The sequence below is a fragment of the Bos indicus x Bos taurus genome, chromosome 6, assembly GCF_003369695.1.
Source record: "Bos indicus x Bos taurus breed Angus x Brahman F1 hybrid chromosome 6, Bos_hybrid_MaternalHap_v2.0, whole genome shotgun sequence".
Classification (NCBI taxonomy): Eukaryota; Metazoa; Chordata; class Mammalia; order Artiodactyla; family Bovidae; genus Bos; species Bos indicus x Bos taurus.
The window spans coordinates 73,583,944-73,590,106 of NC_040081.1; positions in this window are offsets into that span (position 1 = coordinate 73,583,944).

Sequence of the window (6,163 nt, forward strand, 5' to 3'; positions counted from 1 at the left end):
GTCGTGTCTGACTCTTTGCAACTGTATGGACTAGAGCACTCCAGGCTTCCCTGTCCTTCATCTCCCAGAGCTTGCTCAGACTCATGTCCATTGAGTTGGTGATGTCATCCAACTATTTCACCTTCTGTCTTTCCCTTCTCCTCATGCCTTCAATCTTTCCCAGCATCAATGCCTTTTCTAATGAGTCAGCTCTTTGCATCAGGTGGCCAAAGTATTGGAGCTTCAGCTTCAGCATCAGTCCTTCCAATAAACAAGTAAGTGCATGATTAAAGATCTTCAAGAGAATATTTCCTATAGAGACTCATCAACCTCTTTTATTCTCTTCAATTTTTAAATAAAAACTACAATCAAACATATCTTAAAAAGTATAAAGCATAGGAAAAATAGAGAAAATTAGGATTTCTAAGTCATGTGACTTTGGACAAGTCTTTTGACTTTGGACAAGTCTTTTGACTTTCTCTAAAGCTTTAAATCCTTGTCAGAAGCAATAAAATTGTCTATTCTATATCCTTTATAAGCTTCTTTGAAACCAAATGTGGTGATAGAGTGTTAGAATGTTTTTAAAGACTCTCAAAACATTAATGCATATTAGTTCTTAATACACATGTGAACATTAACATATTCCCCTTTTCTATTTTCCCATTGAATAGCACAACTCAAAGACTATAATTTCTATTATTTACTTCCCTTGCAGATCATGTAGTAAAGAATCTACCTGCAATTCAGGAGACCTGGGTTCAACCCCTGGGTAAGGAAGATCCCCTGGAGAAGGGAATGGCTAACCATGCCAGTATTCTTGCTTAGAGAATTCCATGGACAGGGAAGTCTGTCAGGCTACAGTCCCTAGGGTCGCAAAGAGTTGGACATGACTGAGCAACTAATACTTTATTTAGTTCTCTTGGGCCTAGTACTATAGAATACATTTCACAGAATGTGTGTGTTTGTGTGTATGTGTGCTCAGTCCTGTCTGACTCTTTGAGAACCCATGGACTGTAGCCTGCCAGTCTCCTCTGTCACTGGAATTTTCCAGGCAGGAATGCTGGAGTGGGTTGCTATTTCCTCTTCCAGGGATCTTCCTGACCCTGGAGTCCTACCCATGTCTCTTGAATCTCCTGTAAGTAGATAGGGTGATTCTTTACCACTGTGACTGTGAGAGATGTCAAATCAGATGTTGTTTTCCAGATGCTGTGATATGATATTGTGATTCATCATAAGAGATGCATATTTGGTCTTCTAGCCATTCCTGACACATGACTGCATGTGTGCTAAGTCACTTCAGTCATGTTCGACTCTGTGTAACCCTATGGACCATAGCCTGACAGGCTACTCTGTCCATGGCATTCTCCAGGCAAGAATACTGGAGTGGGTTGCCATTTCCTCCTCCAGGGGATCTTCATGATCCAGGGATGGAACCTGAGTCTCTTTCATCTCCTGATTTGGCAGGCAGGTTTTTTACCACTAGAGCCAATTTCCTAAGTAATGAATGCAGTTTTGTTATGTTAATGAAGTCATTTAGTGAAAGCCCTTATGTTAAGAATATAGGGCTTTTTGTCAGAGGAACCAACCCTCTGATTAGGGGGTGTGAACTTTGAGTCCCTTCTTAACCTACCACCTTTTCCACATCTACCTCAGCTTCCTAGAAGAAGGGAGGAGCTGGAGGCTGGATCAATTGTCCTTTCATCAGGATGTTCACTTGTATCTTTTATCATGTCCTTTTATAATAAATATAATACAGTTATCCAGTAGATAAAATGTTTTTCTGAGTTCTGTGAACTGCTTTAGTAAAAGAACCTGCAAAGAACCTTGTAGGAACCTTTGCTTGGTAACCAGTTGGTCAGAAGTACAAGTAACAACCTGGGTTTGTGACTGGCATCTGAAAGGTGGGGGGATGTCACTTCTGAGGATTGTTTTCTGACATAAGAATACTTCCAGTCCCCCACACTGGAATTTAGTGATCAGGAACCCAAAAGAGGTGCCTTCATAAACATTTTAATTATAATTATTATTAATAGTATCAGTATTTATAGGTGCTCATTTCAATCATCCCCACACATCACTTTTTTTTCTAGGAATGGGAATATAAGTTTTTATATTTTTAGGTACATATTTACTCCTGTTGTAACTCACATAAATTTATAATACAGTAAAGCTGTGAGTGATAATCCTAAATTTGGAGGCTTTCTTGGTACTATTCCCAACTGTAAAATTTTTTTAATGGAAAGCAAGAAAGAATACTTGAGAATGATTTCATGTTTCCTTATAGAAAGTTTTGTGTATAAACATGCTTCTAGCACCTGTATACCTCACAGCCATATTACAGGGAACCTATCATTACTAAGACATGAAGGATAAAGAGATAAAATAACAATATAAGCCATAATAATATTAACAATTTTAGAACTTAGTTGGATAGACTAAGCACAAAGGCAGCCTGAAAATATCAGTAACAGCATATATGAAGAGATAGTGTTAAAACAGAAGTTTGTAACAGCCCATCACATAAAACATATGGCTAAAAATTAGTAAATGGTAACTGAAGGCAAAAAAAAAAAAATACAGATATCGATATCCCGATTATATGTTAGCTAATTAATTAGAAATTTAAGTCTTATAGTCAGTAGATTTTATTACAGGGCTAGAACCACCTTTCATTGTAGCCACTGCCCTTTGGTGTCCTAGAATAACTTTACAAAATCATATGCTCATCTGGAATTTTTATAAGCCAATTTGGACTTCTCTGGCCAAGTTCCAAAATGGTCACTCTGGACAAGATTATAATGGAGACCAGTATAAAGGTTTAATCTTACTGCAGTGTGGCAGCAGCCTCTGCCATTTACAGTTCCCTCTCCATATCCAGGAACCTCATATTCTGTGATGGAGAATGGGGAAAATAGGACCAGGAGAAACTGGAGAAAACAGTCTGTCTTTTTGACTATTAACTTGGAATTATTAGTACTAAGAATTCTCATTTACCTATAGACTTGGATACTTGAATCATAAGCCCTAGAAATTTCAGGTTTTTTGTAGGTTCCTACTGGGACTGAGGCAGGAGATAGATGTGCCACATGCTGAGCAGCTGGAGTTTGTTCCCTGCAGACAGATACCCAAGATGAGGAGGAGGAGGAGCCAAACCCTGCCCAGATAAGAGAGCACATGTATATCATTCTCGAGGTCAAGGAGACCTCAACTGTGCATGTGCATAAAAGCTCTTTAGAGATCTAAAAGGGAGTGATGTCAACCTATCCAGAGACATCTTCACAGAAACCATCTTGGCTAAGAGATGTGTACACACACAGGGGAGAACCCTGAGATAAACCAAATATGGACTCAGAACCAGGCAAAGCAAGACAATTGGCCAGTGAAACCAGGACGAAATTGATTCAGACTACTACAAGGGTGTGACTCTCTCTGAGCCTGTGCCTGTGTCTATCCACATGTACTCTTTTTCCTCCTAATAAACTGTTTTAATACTTCCTGTTTCTCTGCAGAAATCAACTTCTACACAGCTAATGGGCCAGGGCTTTGTCACTGGCCACTGGTCCCTGGTGGTTTAGTAGCTAAGATTCAGCATTCTTTCTGACACAGCCTGACGTCTCTCTGGCTGAGAATCAAAATCCTGCTTCAAGTCTCTGCAAGCCTAGGCCTCTGAGATCAGGATTTCCTTTGGCTTTTATGCTTCATCTTCATATCAACTTGTCAGAGAAAATAAAAATTACAGAGATATCTAGTAACAGGAGATGACAAGAGTGAATATCAACATTTTAGGAATCAGTGAACTAAAATGGACGGGAATGAGTGAATCTAACTCAGATGATCATTATATCTACTACTGTGGGTAAGAATCCCTTAGAAGAAATGGAGTAGCCATCATAGTCAACAAAAGAGTCTGAAATTCAGTACTTGGATGCAATCTCAAAAAAGACAGAATGATCTCTCCTTGTCTCCAGGGCAAACCATTCAATATCACATTAATCCAAGTCTATGCCCTGACCAGTAATGCTGAAGAAGCTGAAGTTGAATGATTCTATGAAGACCTACAAAACTTAATAGAAATAACACCCCCAAAAGATTTTCATTTTAGGGGACTGGAATGCAAAAGTAGGAAGTCAGAAATACCTGGAGTAACAGGCATATTTGGCCATGGAGTATAGAATAAAGCAGGGCAAAGGCTAATAGAGTTTTGCAAAGAGAACACACTGGTCATAGCAACCCCACTCTTTCAACAACACAAGAGAAGACTCTACACATGAACATCACCAGATGGTCAATACCAAAATCAGACTGATTATATTCTTTGCAGCCAAATGGAGAAGATCTCTACAGTCAGTAAAAACAAGACTGGGAGTTGACTGTGGCTCAGCTCATGAACTCCTTATTGCCAAATTCAGACTTAAATTGAAGAAAGTAGGGAAAACCACTAGACCATTCAGGAATGAACTAAATCAAATCCCTTATGATTATACAGTGAAAGTGACAAATAGATTCAAGGGATTTGATTTGATAGATAGAATACCTGGAGAACAATGGACAGAGGTTCATGACATTGTATAGGAAAGAGTGATCAAGAACATCTCCAAGAAAAGAAATGCAAAACGGCCAAATGGCTGTCTGAGGAGGTCTTACAAATAGCTGTGAAAAGAAGAGAAGCAAAAAGCAAAGGAGAAAGGAAAGATATAACCATTTGAATACAGAGTTCCAAAGAATAGTAAGGAGAGATAAGAAAGCCTTCCTCAGTGATCATTGCAAAGAAATGGAGTAAAACAATAAAATGGGAATGACTAGAGATCTCTTCAAGAAAATTAGAGATACCAAGGGAACATTTCATGCAAAGATGGTCACAATAAAGGACAGAAATGGTATGGACTTAACAGAAGCAGAAGACATTAAAAAGAGGGGAAAAGAATATACAGAAGAACTATACAAAAAAAGATCTTCATGACTCAGATAACCATAATGGTGTGATCACTCACCTAGAGCCAGACATCCTGGAATGTGAAGTCAAGTGGGCCTTAGGAAGCATCATTATGAACAAAGCTAGTGGAGGTGATGGAATTCCAGTTGAGCTATTTCAAATCCTAAAAGATGATGCTGTGAAAGTGCTGAACTCAGTATGCCAGAAATTTGGAAAACTCAGCAGTGGCCACAGGACTGAGAAAGGTCAGGTTTCATTCCAATCCCGAAGAAAGGCAATGCCAAAAAAATGCTCAAACTACCACATAATTGCACTCATCTCACATACTAGCAAAGTAATGCTCAAAATTCTTCAAGTCAGGCTTCAACAATACATCAACTGTGAACTTCCAGATGTTAAAGTTGGATTTAGATAAGGCAGAGGAACCAGAGATCAAATGGCACCCCAGTCCAGTACTTTTGCCTAGAAAATCCCATGGATGGAGGAGCCTGGTAGGCTGCAGTCCACGGGGTCACTAGAGTCGGACATAACTGAGCGACTTCACTTTCACTTTTCATTTTCATGCATTGGAGAAGGAAATGGCAACCCACTCCAGTGTTATTCCCTGGAGAATCCCAGGAACCGGGAAGCCTAGTGGGCTGCTGTCTATGGGGTCGCACAGAGTCAGACACTACTGAAGCGACTTAGCAGCAGCAGCAGTTGGATAATTGAAAAAGTGAGAGAGTTGCAGAAAAACATCTACTTCTTCTTTATTGACCATGCCAAACCCTTTGACTATGTGGATCACAGCAAACTGTGGGAAAATTTTTTAAGAAATGGGAATACCATACCACCTGACCTGCCTCTTGAGAAATCTGTATGCAGGTCAAGAAGCAACAGTTAGAACTGGCCATGGAAGTACGTGCTAGTTCCAAATTGGGAAAGGAGTATGTCAAAGCTGTATATTGTGACCCTGCTTATTTAACTCATATGGAGAGTACATCATGAGAAATGCTGGGCTGGATGAAGTACAAGCTGGAATCAAGATTTACAGGAGAAATATCAATAACCTCAGATATACAGATGACACCACATTTAAGGCCAAAATGAAGAAGAACTAAAGAGCCTCTTGATGAAAGTGAAAGAGGAGAGTGAAAAAGTTGGCTTAAAACTCAGCATTCATAAAACGAAGATCACTGCATCTGGTCCCATTACTTCATGGCAAATATATGGGGAAATAATGGAAATAGTGGCTAATTTTATTTTTTGTGG